Raw genomic sequence first — 21,745 nt, 5'->3', positions numbered from 1 at the left:
TCTCTCTCTTTTGGTTGTGGGGTGGGTAGAGGCCAGGCTCTCATGGTTTACTTTGAGGCCTTTTATTAGACTCAGATTCTGTGCTTCTGGACACAGAATCTCACAAGCAATGTCTCAAATTAATAAAATTTAAGTTGTATTTTCTTCTGCCCTTAAAACCATTGAAAGCTCCCTAGAGAAGGGAAAAGGGCAAAAGCAAAGTGTTACCACCAGCAGCAGGGAGAGTTTGTCAGCCATAGGGTCAAGGGCAGAAAGGCCTTGCAAGAATTAAAAGCAATTCTCCCCCTCAGATGCTCACCTGCATCTACCTAGATTGGGTGTATCTCTGGGATTTTAGCTCCTCCAGCATCAACTCAGCTGCTCTGACCCTTGTGTGTGAGTGCATATGTGCATGCACACATATGTTTATGTTGTAAAATTTAATTTATTTTATTACATTTTTATATATTCATACACTTACACACTATGAAAGAATAAGACTTTATATAATGTTTAATCAATGCCTATTATTAATAATTGAATAATCTTTCACTCTGATTGTTGTGCCCAAGATTGCGAATCCGAGAAACCACCAAGGAGCCGACACCTATGCAAGTACACGAGGGTTTATTTACAAGCTCGAGCTTGGGTCCAAGTATACTCCACACAGCAGAGCAGGGGCTTGGACCCCGAAGTGGGTTGCAGCTGGGTTTTTTTATGGGCTGGTCTAGGAGATTTTCAGAAGGGGTGGAGGAATTTTTTTTTCCAATTCCAATTTGGGGGGAAAGGGTGGGGGAGTTTCTTAAGATCTGATATGGGATTCTCTGAGCTCTATTGTCTCTCTGATATGGGATTTCCAGCCGAGGGCATTCTGAGCTTTATTCTCATTCTAATATGGGGCTTAACTGAAGTAAGGTAAAGTTCAGATCTTATTCACAGGGGCCTAAGATGGCTGTACTTGTGCTAATGCTAAACTTAAGGTGGAATGGACTTAATTTTTCTCGGCCTCCACATCACCAGGATGGTCCAGGATAATCTCCCTATTTCAAGGTCAATAACCATTAATAATTATATTAATCATGTCTGTGAAGTTCCTTCTGCCATGTAAGTTAATAGAATCCTGGGAGTAGGACGGGTGCATTTGAGGGGCTAGTATTCCCCTTACCACAAATTGGAGTGGATTTTCCAAAATATAATGTATGGAACAATCCATCTTTCCCCGACTGTCCCAAATATCATGTGTATATCATATACAGATCCTGTACTATCTATTCTCTTTCTTTCATCTATTTATTTGACTCGGTATCAGCACCACACAGCTTTAATTACTGTAACTTTATATCCTGCTTCGTATCTGGTAGGGCAAGTATCTCATTAATAATAATATGATAAAAATCTTATTATTCTTTTACATTATCTTTTATATTATATTTTATCATTAATTTAAAGACATCTTAGGTTCAAGTTTCATTAAAAATTATCACAGGATTTTGATAAGTATTATTAGACTTTACTGATTCATTTAAGGGTATTTGTATTTTTATAGGATTGGGGTTCCCCTTATAGGGACATGGCACAAACTATATCTATTCCTTTTTTTTTTTTTTATGTTACTCTGTAAACTCTGTAAAAGTATTTATGGATATGTGTGGCTATGGATTTTTGTAACCAACAATCTATGCACTTCTCAGTTTGTTTGTTTCCTAGGTATTTCATCATGTTTCCACTCTTCTGAATGCAATCTCTCTCTCCCTCTCTCTCTCTCTGTCTCTCTCTCTCTCTTTTTTTTCCTTATCACTTCCAGCAAGCTGCCTCGTTCAATCTCCTTATTAGTTCCACCACTTGGTCAACTTATTCTATTGGAGTTTTTATGTAGACAAATATTTGGAGTTCGAATTTCAGAAACAAAAATTAAGATTGTTAATCATTTCCTCTCCATTAAACAGTTTTGCCTTAGGGCTTTTTCAGAGTCAAGGAAAAAGGTAGTGTTAAATAATTTCTTTAAAAGAATGTGCCTTCTTCGTACTCCCAATTTATTCAGGAAAACATAAGATGGGAAATAAGGAAAATAACTTTTGTAAAGTCAGAGCAGGACAGACATTCCTGTCCTCAGGGAACCTCAAGGTGGATGATCTGCTCCCCGTGGTTATCCCTTCACATTTCCCAGGGCTCTTGTTAGAACCCAGCTTAGGACTCATTCTTGCTGGGGAGAGTCCTCCTATTTTATCCTCTCTGGACATCTTAGCTCTGTCCTCACGCATCCTGAGTATAGTTGAAGACATAAGTATGTTATTACTGTACCTCATGCTGTTATGTAATAGCAAGAATCCATGTATCCTGGGGTCCTCGATAATTGACAATGCATTTCATTCCAACTGGTAGCCTCCCTGTATCTCAGCACACTGTAAACTATGATTCTATTCAATGGCTTAGCAGCTGGTGGTCAGAACAGTTTGTCGCCTTTGCTTTCAGCAAACTTGCAAAAAGGAAAATTCAGCCAGTGCTTAAGAGGAAGGAGTAAGACGGATTTCTTAGGAGGTAGCTGAACACAAGAGAAGAGGTCTTGTGTTCTCAGGTTGATCTCCTCTACTGATTGTGGAAAATATACAGTTTCTTTTCCCTTTTTTGCTCTTCTTTCTGGAAGAATGTTTCCTGGTTGTGTTTGTATGACTCTCTTAATTATTGCCCATTCTGCTCTTATAGACATACATACATATGTATGCCCATGTATAAAAATTATTAGCAATAATGTTTTAAATTTTGTCAGCCTCTTTCTTGTTCTCTGCTCTTTTTTTCATTATCAGTTTGTTCTTGTTTTATGAGTGCAATGTCTTTATTGTTCTGATCACCAATGAGAAGTGTTTTTAGGTTGATTTGCTACTTACCTTTAACATTGTTTCAATGAATTCTTTTGATTAAGCTTGATTCTACTCTTTGAGCAATAAGATACTTTGTTTCATACATTCTCTTGTGTATAGTATATAAGCATATATATACATATAACTATATGATATATGATATTTTATTTATATGGGTATATAACATATTTATAACTATAGATATATAAGTATGTTATACTTATTTCTTATACTCAATTTTACTTATTTCATTTTTCTATTAGCTCCTAAATTCTCTATTTCTCTCTTCTTTCTTAGGCAGCTTTCTTTGAGGTAATCAAATTGTTAGTATTTCATTTTGGTTGTCCTCTATAATTTTATTTTTTAGTTGTTCTAGGAATTTCAGTATGCATTTTCATTAGCCACAGTGTGCATATAATTAAAAATGTATCACTTCATATAAAATGTGCAAATATTACAACAGAATAATTCCATTTACCCCACATAATTTATATGTAGTATCATACTTTCTTGTAAGTATGTTATAGCCCTCAGCAACATGTTATTATATATTCTTTAAACATTCAAGTATCTTTTAAGAAAGTTGTAAGAAGAAAAACATATGATCTTTTATCTTAATCATTTATTTAATATTTCTGATGCTTCCATGCCTTTGTTTTTTTGTTTGTTTGTTTTTTTATTGGAGTTCAATTTGCCAACATATAGCATAAAACCCAGTGCTCATCCCATCAAGTGCCCACCTCAGTGCCCGTCACCCAGTCACCCCCACCCCCTGCCCACCTCCCTTTCCACCACCCCTTGTTTGTTTTCCAGATTTAGGAGTCTCTCATGTTCTGTTTCCCTCTCTGATATTTCCCACTCATTTTTTCTCCTTTCCCCTTTATTCCCTTTCACTATATTTTATATTCCCCAAATGAATGAGAACATATAATGTTTGTCCTTCTCCGATTGACTTACTTCACTCAGCTTAATACCCTCCAGTTCCAACCACGTCGAAGCAAATGGTGGGTATTTGTCGTTTCTAATGGCTGAGGAATATTCCATTGTATACATAGACCACATCTTCTTTATCCATTCATCTTTCGATGGACACTGAGGCTCCTTCCACAGTTTGGCTATTGTGGACATTGCTGCTAGAAACATCGGGGTGCAGGTGTCCTGGTGTTTCACTGCATCTGTATCTTTGGGGTAAATCCCCAGCAGTGCAATTCCATGCCTTTCTTTGGATTCATTTATTTATCTGGTATCATTTCCCTTCAGGTTGAAAAATATCATACCATTTACTACTCTGAAGGTCTGTTGGCTACAACTTTCTTGGACTTTACTTATCTGCATATTTCACTTTCATATTTAAGGATATTTTTGCCATATATAGATGATGGATTGACATGTACTTTTTTTCAGCACCTTAAAGCTGTCTTCCCATTGTCTTGATCCATTGGTTAAGAGAGGAAGTCATCATCATTTCTTCCATTGGTTTCCCATAGGAAATAGATCTTCTCCTTTGGGATACTTCTAAGATGTATCTAGGTCTGATGGTTTTCCTTGTATTCATTCTGATTGGGGTTTGCTGAAATTCCTTCATCTGCAAGTTGATCAAGTTTTTGTTCATTATTTCTTCAAATATTTTTCTACCTCTTCTCATTATCCTCTCTTTCTGGAATTCCAGTTGTTGAAGTGATATTATTCCACAGATCACTTATGCTCTGCTTATATATTTTCAAATATTTTTCTCTCTATTCTTCATATTGCATAATTTCTACTGATCTGTGATTTAGGTCACCAACTCTTTTCTTCTTCAGTCTATAATATGCTTATGTAACCTAAGGAATATAATATACATATTATAATTATCAGTTTTGGAATTTCCATTTTGTTCTTTTTTTACAATTTCTATTTCTGCTGACATTCTCTTCTGTTTAATCATGACTATTCAACTTTTCCTTAAGTCTTTGAATGCATTGATCATGCATTTTATTGCTTTTATTCCTAATTCTTATATCTGGGACAACTTTAAATGTGTCTATTGATTTTTTTAAAGTTATAGATCATAATTTCCTGCTTTTGCATATCTAGTAATTTTTAATTGTGAGCTAAGTATCATGAATTTTATAATATAAGAAGTCTGGATTATATATTCTTCAAAAGATAATAGGTTTTGTTGTGACAAGAAGTTAAATTTCTGACAGATCCTCTGGTCAAGCTTACTGTGAGGCTTTATTTTATTTTATTTTTTTAGACTTGATTTGTTTCAGTATTTTTATTTTTTTTTTAGTTTTAGAGCATGGATCTTCATCTAAGACACAGTTCCCTTATATGTATGTCTTTCTAAGTTTTCACCTGAATGCCTTTTCACCAAAGGCAAAAATTTAGACTGGCTCTAACTGGCTCTGGGAGGTTACTTTTAATTTATTACTTTTCTGTATGTTTTAGCCATGTGAGTATATACTTTTTTTTTTAATTTTTATTTATTTATGATAGTCACACAGAGAGAGGGAGAGAGAGGCAGAAACATAGGCAGAGGGAGAAGCAGGCTCCATGCACCGGGAGCCCGACGTGGGATTTGATCCCGCGTCTCCAGGATCGCGCCCTGGGCCAAAGGCAGGTGCCAAACCGCTGCGCCACCCAGGGATCCCATATACTTTTATAATAAAAATAACCCAACAAGAAAATGTCATAGTTAATTCTATTTAAGAATTGAACTAGGGATCCCTGGGTGGCGCAGCGGTTTGGCACCTGCCTTTGGCCCAGGGCGCGATCCTGGAGACGCGGGATCAAATCCCACGTCGGGCTCCCGGTGCATGGAGCCTGCTCCTCCCTCTGCCTGTGTCTCTGCCCCTCTCTCTCTCTCCGTGACTATCATAAATAAATAAAATCTTTAAAAAAAAAAAAAAAGAATTGAACTATTTAATGTGTCATTTTATTTTACTTAATATGCTACATGCGTGTGTGAACTCTGGATGGCTTTCCAGAGAAAATAGCTTTCTTTAAAATACCAAGAAATATTTGTTTTTAGTTTATTTAACAAAATGCCAAGCAGCTCAGTGCCTGACAAACCGTAGGAAATCAATTAATATTTTGAAATGAAATGTCAATATGCTTGCTTTAAAGTCTTTAATAAGGTGGCACACATCGCGATATTTGCTTTACATTTTGTTTATGAAAATGGGAAATAAGTATTTAAAATAAGATAGACATCTTGATACTTTTTTTTTAACAAATATTTACCCTATATAACAATGTACTTGAAGCTATTCCTCTGCATGATGATTTTCTGGGGCCTAGAAAGCCCTCCATCTGGAAATCTGGTAAGATTGGATAGCACTAGAGAATAAGAGCAGAAACTTGTTTCCAGGCCTGGTTCTCCTGCAGCAGACAGACAGACTGCTCTATGACTTGGCAGCCAAATGTGGATAAGATTAAATATATGATAGCAAATATAGTAAAATCTTTGAAGTTTCAAAATTGATTAAATATAATTTATTAATTTATGTCTCAGAATTATTCCTTTAACAAGAACACTTTAGATAAGACAATATGGGGATTTAAGCAACCAAACCTTCTCAGTGGACTACTACATGATTTATATTCAGAGGGACCTCTGTCTTGGTTTGCTTGAGACAGTCCAAATTCACGTTTCCTGTTGCTAAAACCATCTCCTTCATTTACATTGCTGTCCTAGTTGGGGCTATTGTGAGATCTCCATACTTACTGCTAAGTGCACCCCTAACTACAGTGGTAAGCCCCAGTACAAAGGACAAGAATACTTTTGGTTCAAGAGTATACAATTTCTCTCATACTTTTTATGCATAAAAATCTTTCATTTTTCTTAATACAGAATTTAGACAATCTCAAAAGACCTGGTTATTTTGCATGCTTATTAATTGAATTCTAGTACATAAAAAGGAACAACAGCTCCAAACTTAGCATACATAAGATCAAATTCACCATAATGAGAATGACCTTGAGAATTAAGATGACTTGTTTTGCTGTTCTTTAATGTCCACCAAACTATTAATCAGTGAACAAAGATAGCAAAGTATTCTCTAAAGAAGGAATGAAGGGCAAGAGTAAATGGAAGCTTTCTGTACAAAATATAGGACAAAGAAGCACTATAAGCAAAAAGTAGCCTTGGGCAAATAGTGATATGTATGGTATATTTGTTTATGTCTACTGTCATGTCTGGGAACAGTAACAACAAAAGGTGGAGCAACACAGCAGAAAATAGCACTTGCAAATGTCACCAATGTGGCAAAAGGAGTGATATCTAATGCTCTGTAGTACTCTCTACCTCATGTTAAAGGGAGTCTTGATGGCTGGAAATATCGTGGACTGAAAATGAATAACTCTTCCAGAAATTCCTTCAGAAAATAATGGCATAGAATTCATTCTATATAATACAGCCATACCACAAATAAAGAAATTACATTAATTCTCTCTCCACTATCTGATTTCTAGTTGGCACAAAAACAAGGACAACTGTTCATTATAAATATTTTCACCGTAGGGTTAAAAACTATCAGGTCAGAAAAATTTCTAAGGAAATCTCTTCATCTGTGCCAAGAAACCAATTAAAACTAAAAGAAGATGGACAAAGTGGGAAAAAAATTATTTTGAAATCCAAGTCTTCAATGTATTCATAATGCAGGTTTGAGGAAATCACATAACAGTTCTGAGCCTCATTTTTCTACCTGTTTAAAAGGAATGATATTTTAAAAACCCAATACTTTGCCTGGGACAGAGGGGATGCTTAATAAAAGTCCACTGAAATAAATATTGGTTAGGACATAGTGAGGGCTGTGCAGACTCCACATGTTTCTTCTTTTTGGACACAGAGGGAGGCTGTGCTTCCCTGATCCCTCAGTTGGCTTGGATGATGGTGCTGACATCAAGCTAAGGGAATATGGACAGAAGCAATGTGAGACCTTTCAGAACCAGCCCATAAAAATGTATCTAGTGTAATCCTCTAGCTCTTACCTTCTGTGGTGTCCTCAGAGGCCACGTGTTCCAGATCATGTAGATGCAAGATGGAGGTAGACTACCCAACCTTCGTTAGACTCTGACAATGGCTAAACCATTGAAATATTGAGGTTCAAAGCCTTGCATATCTTGCCTAATAGAGCTATCTATCAAGTTGTTCTGAGAATTAAAAGAAACAATGCTATTTGGAAACTACCCAACATCATTAAAAGACTAAGTGGTTAGATCAGTATATTTATATTAATATATATTCACTTGGAGGCCATTCTCTCTTCTTTGGAAAAGCTAACCTACTGCAACATATGAGAGATGGCCCATAGGAACTTTTCATTGAGAACGCAATGAATCCAGAACTTGATTTACATTTCATGCAAGAGCTGTCCCTGTGGGAGAGCTTGCAAATTCTAACCTCACCTGATTTAAGGTCAATCTTGATAAAGGTGCTCTTCTCTGGATCCCTACTGTAAACACCTATATTTGGCATGGACTACCTGCTTTGAAATCTAGGGATCCTGAATGACTTATTAATGTTGGTCATTTACATTATTTCAAAATTTGGACACAAAATGACTTCATTAATATTTACCATATTAATCCAGGGCTGTGTAATTAAAATTTATGTAACATATTATAAAGTATTATATGTATTATAACAACATGAAAATGAGGGGGTGGGAGAAAACAATTTAAATAGAGAAGAAGACATAATCTTAATACATCTACACAGTTAGAGTCTAAATACTGGGCAGTGTCATTGCAGGATCCATGCCCCAGGTGTGGCTGGTTCTGTCTTGGATTGGGAGCTTTGGGCCCTCCAGCTAGGGATGGATTTCATAGAGAGCATTCACAGTTAATTGCTCAGGGATTAACCTGCTCACCCAGCATTGGAGGTAGACGGACGACCCCTGGGCAAGGTGGTGATTTAAAATTTTAATGTGAATAAAACTTCGATGAAGAAGTGAAGAGCTATACACCAGCCCTCAGGTCTGCTGGAAGTGCTCTGTTCCTCCACACACCACCAGCTCAGGTTCAAAGGAGAATGGTCTTGTAAAGAGGTGTCTCTTAGAGTCTGCAGCTCCATATATGTCTTTGTTCTGAAAAATGGACTTGGTTGATTTGATATGATTCTGACTTGGTGCCAGAAATCCTACCTTTTCCGAATCTGATAATGTATTTATGAGAGTGTATTCAGATATGCACTGGAGGTGCTAAGTGTATACGTATCTTTCTCCCTCTTCCTCTTTCCTGTAACCCCTCCTCCACCCTTTCATCATCTCACATAGGGGGACAAACTTGCCCATAGGCAGGGTGTGTACTGAAAATGACAGTAGAAACTAATTCTAACAGGGGAATTGTCTCTCCTGAAGGGAGTACCAATGGCAATCACATCCTGCACCTGATTTCTTTTTTTTTTTTTTAATTTTTTTAAAATTTTTATTTATTTGTGATAGTCACAGAGAGAGAGAGAGAATGAGGCAGAGACACAGGCAGAGAGAGAAGCAGGCTCCATGCACCGGGAGCCCGACATGGGATTCGATCCCGGGTCTCCAGGATCGCGCCCTGGGCCAAAGGCAGGCGCCAAACCGCTGCGCCACCCAGGGATCCCTTGCACCTGATTTCTAATCCTAATTATTCCACTGTGCCTGAGATCTCCTAAGCACTACAGAGCAGGGACTTGTGTATTCTATTTCACTAATGTGACTCCAGCCCCTAAAACAATAACAAGAGCACAGCATAGTAGGTATACTTGCAATGGATGCATTTGTCACTCTGTTGAGGAGGGCTAAAATTCTTAATTTTTATTTTTCATTTTGTAACAAGACGAAATAAAAGGAAGGAGGGAAAGGGGGAAGGAAAGAAGGAAAGAACTATCTGAAAAGAGGGAAATATATTTTCAATATATGTCATACTTTCATTCATTTTTACTGGTATTTAGAGCTCCATTTACTTTAAAACTTCATGTCAGAGATGCAGTTTTTAGTAATTTAATTCACATTTTGAAGCAGAAAAACGAAGGCCCAGATGGCAGGCAGTGCCTCACAGAGCATGTTACCAGAGTTCAAACTCCTGACCCCTGCCTGGGGCTGAAGGAGGGTCACCACCCTCAAACATAAGCTCAGAGGAGCAGGTGGCTCTGGCAAATCTCTAGAGTTGAGAGGAGTCCCCACTGCCCACTAACCTCACACACATCACAAGGCACAGCAAACAATGATGAGAATTTGACAGAGATCACTCTGTGGGATTTCAGGCTTTGATTTTGGATTGAAAACACAGCTTCTTTCCTAAGCAAAACGATTTACTAGCCAGGCTCCCTCTCTGGTTGGGCGCCGGCAGAGATTGAAGCAGAAGTACTTGGCTCCCATCCATTTCAGAGGACAAGCTGGCTGTCTTGCAGGCTAGTCATCTTTGGACAGAAGATGGGAATGGGCTGTCTACCTGACATCATTGATTCTAAAAAGCTCTCCTGAGTCCCCAGAGAGGGTTTTAGTCAATAGGAAACTAGATCTCTCCAGTTTGGGAAGCCAGTTGCCAACAAGGTCAATAGAGACCCTGGGGGTGGCTTAACATCCCTGCTCCAGATCCCTCTCTTCTCCCCAGCTGACCATTCCCACCGCTATTTCCTGCTAGATTCTGTCCTAATTCAGTTCAATGATTGGGCATGGAACCAACATGCAGCTTTGAATTTGTGGTCCAGCCCCTGTCCTAGGTCTATGTTCTATTCTACCTGCCATTATGACCTAGTTGCTGTCCAGCATAGGATCACCGATGTGGGCATTCCCTTTGTGATGCTTGTAAAGTCCAGAATATGTAGCCATTGTCTTTGACTCCCTTTACCCAGTGTGGCCAGGGGCTGGTATGGAAGTGAGGTCTCTATTGAGGGGAGGTTGGTAGTCTTGGATGCCCCCTGCGACATCCCCATTACTCATGCTCAGGTGCTATTTGCTAGCTGCTGGGAGTTATTCCAAGAAAGAAGAGTCAGAGTGTGAGATTCCAGAGAAGGCACAGGAATCTGCCTGCAGTCATGGTCACTCTCTGTTAACTCAGTCCCTGCCAGCCTTGTGGAGGAAAGGCCGGTGCAGCTGGGTGAAGCTCAGTGGCAGGGCCTTCCTCTGGGCTGCCCTTGGAGAGATTTCTTGCCTCTCACTCAAGTTAATGAGTTTTACTGGGCCAGTGAAGTGCCCAGGATGGGAACCAGACAACCTGCCACCTCATGACCTGGAAAGCCCAGGGATTCTGAGGTAGCTGTCCCATTGCCAGCAGTACTATCCAGCTGCTGTTAAATAGAAATCAAGGGAACCATGCCCTTCCTCATATCCCCCAGACTCCAGTGTCTGAACTAGGACTGGCTGGGTCCTCATCTGAGAATCCATGAGCAAAACTATAAAAGTCACATGGGTCCTGGTACATGTGAAGTCCCTGCTATCTTACCTTGATTGTAGTTGCTTGTGGCTCCTTGTACCTGGTTGTTCATTGGCCAAGTATCTGATCAGGCTCTGAACAAACTGACCCTGTCACTTGGTGACTTGTTCTGTCACCACAGGGGCCACCAGGCCTTCTGCTGTTCTCTGAGTACTTCCATTCTTCTTCCTGCCTCAGGGCCTCTGCACATATCATCATCTGCCTCTGCCACCACCCACCTCCCTGTGTGGACTTCTATTGACTGTGTCTGGATCCAGCTTTATAAGAAAATTTCTTTACTCCTGCCCCTGCTTCCCCTAAGCCAGGTCAGGATGTTCTATCTATGTTCTATTTTTGGCATGACTTCTGGCACTGCACTTGTCACAGAGTTTATGTGTTAGCATCCTGGTTAGTGTCTACTTCCCTTATTAGATTGCAAATTTCATGAAGGCTAGGTCTTACTTGTCCTCATCTTTCATCCCAGTAACTAACAGAGATGTGGCTCATAAAGGAGGTTTAATAAACATGTATTAAATGAAAAAAAAAAAAAAGACATGTACCATTCTGATTCTAAGGACTAACTATAAAGTGAGTGCCATAGACCCAAAAACTTTCTTTTATGGCAAAGTCCTTACCATGAGGTGACTACCACACCACTCCATGGAGTTGTCATGGGTGCAGCCTAACTTTAAAGCCAGATGTAGGTTTTGTGCATGGATTACAACCTTAAACTTTCAAAAGAACACTCAGATTAAGGACTCAGCACATCCTGCCAGGACTCCCTCCAGTGAGAGGAAACAGTGGGGGAGTCCCCAGGGGCACTGGGTTCCTGGCCTTGAGAATAGTTCAGAGTCAGTTCCTGTTGCTACAGTCACTCAGACCAAGTGTGGACTCCATTTAGCAGCTGGAATTACTTTTGGATATTTGAGGATAATCTGTAATGAGTGACTTTGGGAGAATTGAGTCAAAGCTTATGGACTTGGCCTTGGCAAAAAGAAAGAATATTTTGTCTGGATTTTATTTTATTTTTTAAAAATGTATTTATTAAGTAATCTCTGCCCCCAGTGTGGGGCTCAAACTCACAACCCTGATATCAAGAGTCACATGCTCCATCAACTGAGCCAGCCAGGCACCCCCACTTAGTGTGGCTGCCTAGTTTAGGAGCCCAAAGAAATGTAAGTAGTGTTTTCACTAAAATTTGCTTAAATGGAAATCTCAGAAATCTATTTCTCTGACAGATACAGATTTTTTTTCACTTGAAAAACCTAAAGCATGGGGGTTCAGAGATTTGAAAGAAAGGGTTTTATATAGTTCAGCTCTCCTCCAGTTGAATATTATGGTAGTCATGTGATTCACAGCAAAATGAAGGCTCGGAAGATTTAGGAGTTTGCAACAGTAACACAGTCAGAGGAGGAGTAAGTAGGAGTCCATGGCCCTGCCCCTCTGTACACTGTTATCTGTTGGACCATTTTCAGCCAAAATCCCATGCTGCACACTGGAAAAGAGGAGATAAGGTATGTTTAAAATCTGAGATTCAAGATCCCTGTCTCTGTAACAGGCACCTTTTCAGTCCTATGTTAAATATCAAAACTTTCCACTGTAGCAGTAGTGCGTCAGTTTAAGATGTACAAAGCATCACCAGGTGGGCTTGACAGAAATGCGGTTTCCTAGGTCCAGCCCCAGGAACTGGCTGTGGGAGAGTCCACATGCAGATGGGATACTTATGACAAATAGAAACTGCAAGCACACTGTTCCATTGTCATCTCTGGGCACATAAATCACAAAGTACTGCTCCAGAAAACACTCCACACACTATTCCTAGGTCTGAAGACAAATGTGCTTGGGCTCCAATGCCCAAGACAGAAAATAAAAGACTGAAGCTGTTAGAACTCTGGCTTCTGATAATTTTCAGAGTATACCATGACGGCAACATTTTACGGATGGAAAATCCCCACAGCTGGCACATAGCCTTTGAAGTCTGCATCTGCAATTTTGTGTACTGAATCATGGCCTTCTTGTAAATCTGACCCTCAGGGAGTGGTTGAAGTCTCTACTTTTCTCTCCGAGCCCTGCAAACTGAGTTATTTTGGTGAGGGCTCAACTGTTCTATTTATTTACTATGCAGCAGTATTAGTTTTGTATTTGTGTTAGTATATGAAGGGGTTGTGAACAATAGATACTTTAAAAGATGTATTTAAAATCAAAAGGAATTTTGATGTGTAATCAACTTCCTCCCAAGGACCCAACAGTGACAACTGGGAGGGGCTGTGTCCTGTGGTGAGCTGAATAAACATCCCAGCTCTGACACTAGCTGTTTACAGGAACTGGGGAAAATTACTCCGTCTGCAATAATGTGTACCTCGTGTATATGCATGCATTTCACTGTAATGGTGAAATGAGGCATTACAGTAAACGGTTTAAAATTATCTGAGGTCAGTTCTGTAGAAGTAGAGCCTGATCACATGATTTACTGAGGGAGGGCTCTCAGGAGAAACATGTGAGGGGAATGAGGGAAGCAGGGGAGGTTTGGGGAAGAAGCTGGGTAAAGATGTGGTTTAGGAGGAGTCTGACCTCAGCCTGGTTGGTTGCACAGGGTTCTCTGAACTGAGAATTGTTCCAAGCTTGTTATGCACCCAGAAGCAAGTCTGGACTAACAAGTCTGAACTGCTAACCCCTGCATCACTTAGTCAGGGGCTGTGGGACCCTCCTGGGTAGGGTTTGGGGCAACATCCCCATACTGCAGGTGTGGGGGTTTGCATGAGCCAAGGGCGGTTCCACAGAGCAACTCCCATTCCTGATAGCAGTTGGCCTTGGATGCCTAAACCCAGTAAAGGCTCACCAACAGCATCTGCTGACAGTCAGTGGTACAAGGTAAATGTTCAATGACTGCTAGGTCAAGAGTGAGAACAATAGCAACACAACAGTTATTCACCATAGGCTGCTGAGTTAATCTCACATCCTTAGTTAACTATATTAGCAAGAAGAAGTACAGATTTTTCCAAAAGCATCTCTGTGTGACTTACCTGCTGATGAATATGAATAGCTTGGTTAAATATTTACAGGTAAATAAAAATTGCTCTACTTTGCATTTGTATCATGTTTTAAGGTTTATTAAATACTTTCTTACTTCATTTATTATTAAAGCACACTATACCATATATTTTTTCTGAGAAATGGGAACCCGAAGAAGGCTGGGACAATGAAACTCAGATTTGAAAGATGAATGGGTCAAATGGACTGCTCCTTCCTCTCTGCTTCTTCCTTGGAAAGAACCTCCACATCCCTCAAGACCTGACTCTCATCTTTTCACTTATCAAGGCTTCCTCACTGTTCAACTAGATTCAGCCATCCTCTTCCTAAGCTTTTGTGGAGCTTTGCACAGGGCTCTATTTGACTGCTGATGCTCTGCCTTGCCTGGATTTTTGAATAAGCTGTTGATATATTTTCCAAGGGCCTTTCCTGGCCCTACTTTCCAGCTGAGAACACAGGCATCATCAGAGACAAAGTGGAAGAATTCGCAGCCCCCCTCTAGGTCAAAGCTCTCCTACCAGTCCTGACTGGAATCTTTGCTATGAGATTCCCAGTGCCCAGGACCCAGAGTGCTCCTGAAACTTACATTGACCTTGGTGGAGGTCTGCACTAAATCCTGAGGGGTTTGGATCATTCTAAGGGCTGGATGCAACTCCAACTGGTTTTTCATTCTGAGCTAACCTCCAAATTCAACTAGGCTTTTTTTTTTTTTTTAATACTCTTATCACTCTGCAAGTTTGTACAGTCTCCCTAGGGCCTTCCTTCTAGAGTTTCCAATTATATCCTCAGTCATAATAAGGTCTCATCAATCTTGGCTTCTGGGGCCCCAGAACCATGCTATTGCCAATACAGTCTCCAGATCAACAGCATGGGCAACATCTGGGAATTTGCCAGGAAAGCAGACTCAGCTCCCCGCCAGACCTGCATATGAATGTGCATTTGGACCAGAACCGACACATTGAAAAGACCTGTTGGTGATGCGCACCAAGTTTCAGAGCTCTTCCTTTTTATTTATTAACTTTTATTTACTAATTAACTTATGTGGGCACATAACACTTCCCTCAGATAGCATCTATATATGCAGATGGAGAAGAGGATATGTAGACTGCATGAAAGCAGATGCCCCGCATGCCCTCCTGCTTCCCATGAGACCCCTGGAGAATTTCTGTAGGCTGCTTTGGGTTCCAGGAGTACTGGGTTTATTTCCCTAGAGTTCCCAGAGCACATGAAAACTGTCATCCAGTTAATGTCAGTGGCAGCACCAACAGGCTGAACGCAGAGGAAGAGGTCCTAGGTAGGGATCCTCTTCTTTGGAATTGGATGTTAGCACTACAAAAGAACAGTGGTGGACTTGGCTTCATCCTCCTGCCATCAGCTTGCCCAGGATGTGGCTGGACTTCAGCTAAAAGACATAGCGGAGTAAGCCTGGCCCTATGCCTTGATTCCTATGTATGCGGGAGCTCCGTGCTCTAAAGCTGATGAGAACTGGTCCCGAGCCTGCATGTGCTCAGTGACTAATGTCATGACACTCCAGACATGCCTGGTATTCTGCCACCAATGTCACAAGTCACCTTTCATTTAATCCTCATAACCGCTCGATGAGGTAATTCCCATTGTCCTCTCCATTTACCGATGCAGCTTGGAGAGTGTATGTCACTTGCCCTGGTTTGTACAGCTGGTATATCCTGGGGTCAGCCTTCAAACTTAGGGCCAACTCTGGGGTCCAGATTCTCAGCCATCTCCTGCATGGGTTGTTTCAGATCTAGATACAACCAATGATCTATATTTTTACATAAAACATTTAGGGGATAGTGGAAGTCCTCTATTGTACTATAATAGACATGGGTTGGAGAAATTCCAAGTGTTTGCACTGGCTGGAAACAGAGAATGAAGGAGCCTCTATCATGATGTTGTGGAGCAAGGCCAAGTGGTCAAAAAAGATGGGGTGCCCTCTGAGCTGGGATGTAGACAGATCTTGACACCAATAACCACAGGGGTGGGCTTGCTATCCAACCTCAGTTTGGCTGGGCAGAACCCTCCCAAACACTCAAGGAATTTGTGAATTAGGGTGAAAAGCAGACAATTGGAGAACTGCTCATCACAGGCAGCAAGGGGAGTGCTTAGCCTCATGCTCTGGAGTTACTCGGGAGCCTCCATTCCAGCCACAGATAGGTCCACACTCTCCCTGCCCCCAGCATGTCGTAAGTAGCTCATCCTTAAGTTGTGGCAAGAAGTAGAGGTAGAAGGTAATTTCATGGACATCTTGTCCGGTCTTTGTGTTTTAAAGATGAAGTGAGAGAAAGCACAGAAGTTAAGGTATGCCTGGGAGTCCATGCTGACCAGTGGCAGAGCTGGCTTTGAACTCAGATCTCCTGACTCCTAACCCCATGTGCCTCCTAGAGAACAAGGTAGACCCTGAAAGAAGGAGGTGAAAGTGACAATTCCAGGGCTCAGCCCTAGTCTTTGTGGCTCTATGGGTAAGAGGTGCCCCAGGAAGTAACAGGAGATAATTACATATCACCCAAAACTATGAGCACAGTGTCCAAATGGGAAATGGAGCATAGGAGGGACAGGCCCCCAAATGACCCTTATGTTTCTTTTGGACAGTGGTTCTCAGTTTTGATTCCACATTAAAATCATATGAGGGTCCCCAGGCCCATGAAGCCAGAATTTTGGGGGTTGAGATCCAGGCACAGGGAGTTTTTAAAGCTCTCCAGGTGATCGCTATGGGTCTCCAGGCTTGAAATCACCAAGCCTTGGAGAATTTCCAATTTCCAATGGAATTTCCTTTCCATTCCATCTTTGTGTAGTGATGCCAATGTGGTATTAGAAGTACATCTGCTTTGGTGCCACTGCTGACTCTGAGTGGCCTTCTTATTCCATTCTTGGTAGGACAATGACAGGGCATGAGGTTGCCCTCCCAACTACATTGGCAGTTAGGCCTTGGGAAAGAAAATCAGAAGATGACAAGGTAACATTGTCAGCAAGTGTGAGACTGAAGGTTAGCATGCAAGAGGTGCATATACAGGCCAAGGTAGATCCAGGTCAGCACATTCAGGCCAGGGTCCTGAGACCTTGCATACCAGGCCAGTGCAAGAGCCTGTAGTCTGGATATACCAAAGGCAATTCTCTCACAGGGGCAGTGGACACTGAACTATGCTCAGTGCAGCTCAGGTCTTTCCTGCCTGCCTGGCCTCCTCCTATTCCGACAGAGAGGCTCATTTGGGGGCAGTTCTGACTGTGGGGCAGTTCTGACCTTAGAGCAGTTCTGGTGCCAAGCTCACACCAGAACCACTTTTGCTTCCTCCACAGGTATCCTGGTAGCTGAGGACTTGGCTGGGACCTTGGCATCTCTCAGCTTCTCTAACACTAAATACAGGTTTAGATTTGCCTATCACTTCCAACTTGAAAGTCACTTTTAAGCCAATCATGTCTGAAAAAGTAGATTTCAACAGAAAAAGCTTGGGCTCCTTGTGCACGCATTTATTCCCCTAAATAGATAGTTAATGTTTCAATTTTTAAAATGAGAAAAACAGCCAAGGAGAGCTGCCAAAATTCATGAGTAATCTGGTTCTAAGACTAGTAGGAAAATCCCATACTGCACAGCAAAGACACTCAAATTAATTATTTTGGCATTAAACATTATTTTTAAGTTCCAGAGAGTCCAGCTGAAGGCAGAATTCTTTTTTGTCACCTGTCATATATAAATGTGAGGAAGGTTCCTATTTCTTGGCGGAGACTTGAAAGTTCCTATTTTTTTCTGGGTGTGATGTTTAATGTTGGTAACTGAAATGCAGGGTAGATTTGGGTGCTGTCTGGGGGTCCAGATGCTTTCTGAACATATATATATATATAATGAGTAAAGGCTTGGGAAACACTGTGCCAGCTTTCTTTATTTGTTCCTGAGTATAATTTGGTTCATTCAGTGGGACGTGTGAATGTGGATGCTTTTTCTTCACCATATGGCTTTAGCAGCTTAAATGGCATTTTCTACTCCAAGCTGGTATGTGAATCAGGTGTGAATGTGTATGTGGATGTTAGCATCAGCTGTGTTCAGGTGAGAAGCTCTGGTAGATGTGTTGATGCCTGACCTGCATCCCTTTGACTTGTGTCCAAATTCACCCATGGCAGCGATGGTCAATTGCACGTGTATTGATAGCGCCCCACCTCACACACCTGCATGGGTTTGCATTCCTGCCTGAGGCCTTCTGCAGCATTATGGCAGCTTGCCCAGACACTTGCAGAAAATCCTGGAAGTGCCAAAGATTTAATACCCCCCAGGGGCAACCCTTAACCTTTGAGGGGCAAGAGTCATTGGATAAATATTCCAGGTTCCCTGTCTCCCAGTAAGAAAATTCTGAGGCTTTCATGGAGAGTCTCCAGCAGGATGAAGCCTCATCATCCCCTACATAAATCATTAACTCCTTTGTTGGCTTTCAAACTTCCTTCTCCCTCATTTTTCTCTCTTATCAAGCCTTCTGGCATCACCTCCCAAGTAAACTATCTGCAACTAAACTGTTCTCCCAAGGTCTGCTTTTGGGGGGAACCTGAAGCTTTCAAGAGAAAGCTTGATCTGGAGCCGAGAAGAAGAATGAGAAGCCTTGTTCACCTATTGTGTTAGGGCCAATTGCAAAGCTCAAGGCTCAAATCTCCAGTGCAATGTATAAACTGATTGATTTATTATTGAAAATGAGGAAAGCTGATTATATTCTACTTATCTCTACCAAGAGGCAAGAGGAAAGAAGTCAGAGCTGTTCTTTCTTGGGGGTTAAAGGATAAATAGGGGAGTCTCTATAAATGACAGTCAAGCTGGGCCAACTGGCAAATGTGAGAAATCATGTGGTTTAGAAAAAGCTAGCTTAATATCCTTCTTCTAATGTGTTTTCTCTCTCACATGATATCTTATCTCACATGAAAAATGCCGGAGGATGCCCATTTGTTACTAAAAAGTAGAATTTTGTGAGTTTAACATGATGGTAGTTATCAGAGATTCATTCCCAAACCTGTCAATGTGTGATTGCTGGCTCCAAGGTATTGGATGTATTTAATCATCAGTTCTCTGAGCATCTTCTACCCACCAGGAACTTGCTATATCATCTCTTGAAGCTTTTGGGTATGGAATGTGGGAGTTGAGAGGTGGTAAGTAAACTCACCATCATATGGCCTTTTTGATGATATTCCTTTTATCATGAAATGGACCAAGAGAAGTAAGGACTATGTCCTTTAGGCCAAAGGAAACAACAGGAATCAAGTTCAGGTAAGGAACAAATAGTTAAATTGGCAAATAAAAAGGGAAAGCAGAAACTGAGATTTAAGAAAAGTTGTGATCCTTAAAGTCATAATAATTTATAAGGTTCAACTAGTTGACTGTTATGTCTGGATTTGCCAAAAAAAAAAAAAAAAGCGCCCATGTGCATGTGTGTATAAGGGTGGCACTGGTTTACAGTTGAGCATGGGGAGGTAGTGAGGGAGCTGCCTTCTAGCAAAATAAAAAAGTTGTGAACTGCAACAAAAATCATGCCCCCTAGATTTTTTTAGAATGATTCTTTTATCTTTTTAAAGATAAATGTGATTTAATTGATATAATTTCACAAGTATTTTACTAATACATATTTAATGCATTACTAGTAATGATATACCAATGTCTTAACTGATTAAAAATTATCAAAGCACATGTTCTCTTTAAGCTTTTCTTTTGATATGAAATATAGATGCAGAATACACACCATTCATAAATGTATAGCTTAAATAATCTCAGAAAGAGCACATAACTGTGTAACCAGTACCCAAGTCAAGAAACAGAACATCAGCCCTTTATGTGCCTTCTCCCCATCACTTCTTGCTTCCCAAAAGTGGGTCACTATACTGATATTGGCAGCATAAATTAGTTTTTATTTAAATGAAATCATATGGCATGTGTTCTGCAATCTTACCCTGTGTACTTACTTTTATTTAACTTCCTTTGCTCAACATTTAGTATTTATTGGTTTAGAAATATGTTTACTGCCCCTATTAAGGCCCACTGATTCTTGCCAAGTGTTGTCTGATTTCTTCCTTCCATAACCTAGAATCATAAAGGTGAAGGGAAGATAGATCTGGGGTCTTTTCCTTTGGGTCAGTAGCAATATCATAGGGATCACTGGTGAGGGTCTTGGTTTCCTGTTTGTAAAGGCAGAAGGGAGCAAAGCTTTGTGCAGGTTTAGAGAAGGGTTTCTTTGCTGACTTCTTTTTGGTTGTTCTAATGACAGAACCCCCAGGTTGTCAGGGAGCATTTATCCAGTTTTTCCTCTAAACTCTGCTGTGTGGGACCCTGGAGACATGTGATCATCAAGACACATAACTATAGCACTGTTGGGGACCTTTTTGTCAAAATCCTTAACTGCAATGCTAATAGTAATAAAATAAATAATTAATATAGCCACCATATATTGAGCACATGTGAGATGCTGTGTTAGCACTTTCCACAGCTTTCCTTATTCAGCCCTTACAAGAGTTTTGTGAGCAAACAGTCCTTTATCCCATACTGTATTCATTAGAATAAATAGACCTCTTTAACAAGCAGCACCACTTTCAGGGGCATAGTACAAGGATTCACTGGGTACACACATCACAACTGAGTGCAATCAGCAGGAAGGCCTGTGATGTTGCTGTCTCATAACCTTGTTGTCTTTCCTGCATGCTGTTGTGGTAGATTGTAGAAATGAACATAATTCTTCATAACTTGTCTCACCAGCAGGTGGAAACTATTTTCCCACCCCTTGAACCTAGGTTTACCTTGGGACTTGATTTGGCCAGCACCTGGTGTAGAAGGTGTGTTGCTGGGATTCTGAGTTGTGCCTTAGGAGTTCCTGCTATCACTCTTCAAACTTCCACTTCAATGTGAATAGACACAGGCTCACCTGCCGGATAATCAGGTAAGTGGCCCAGTCATCTGTTACCTCCAGCTGATAGCAAAACAACCACCAGTCAGGTAAGAGAGACCATTCTAGGCTGTTGGGACCTGGGCTGAGCTGCCAGCTGGCTCCTAAAGCATGGGCAAGCCTATCCAAGATCTGAGGCTGGCCCATATCAGCAGAACTACCCAGGGGACCTAGAGATACATGAGCAAAAATGAAGGGCTGTTGATTTTTTATTCAGTAAAAGCTAACTGTTACAGTTGTTATGGGTGGGGAAGAGTTAATGTAGAGATCTTGAAAGGGAGTTTATGGCCAGGACTGGAAGCAGCATATATAATCCCAGCATATAGAAGTCCCACGTTCCCAACAGAACTACATGGGGGCAGGGTGGGAAATACAGCTTTATCATGAGTGTCCAAGATAAAGGGAACTGGTTTGTGAATTATAGCTTCCTCACAGCTACATCCATTTTACAGATGAGTACAGTGAGGATTAGATAAGTCAAATAACTTGTGTAGGACCACACAGCAAGAAAGTGTCAGACATAGGATTTGAGCCATTTCTGTGACCTTGAAACCTAAGCCCTTTGTGTGGTACATATGC

General features: G+C 40.8%; 1 long non-coding RNA gene across 1 annotated transcript; it reads left to right on the top strand.

The window, feature by feature from the left end:
- The first annotated feature begins 10,662 nt into the window (after nt 1-10,662).
- On the top strand, nt 10,663-11,790 carry LOC111091910. The gene is made up of 2 exons (XR_005376672.1): nt 10,663-11,056; nt 11,415-11,790. It is a non-coding gene; the product is annotated as an uncharacterized LOC111091910 (long non-coding RNA).
- Nucleotides 11,791-21,745: the final 9,955 nt, after the last annotated feature.

This window comes from Canis lupus, chromosome 23, assembly GCF_011100685.1.
Source record: "Canis lupus familiaris isolate Mischka breed German Shepherd chromosome 23, alternate assembly UU_Cfam_GSD_1.0, whole genome shotgun sequence".
Lineage (NCBI taxonomy): Eukaryota > Metazoa > Chordata > Mammalia > Carnivora > Canidae > Canis > Canis lupus.
Note: the sequence above shows the minus strand (reverse complement) of the source record. Positions and strands in the feature narration are given on the sequence as shown.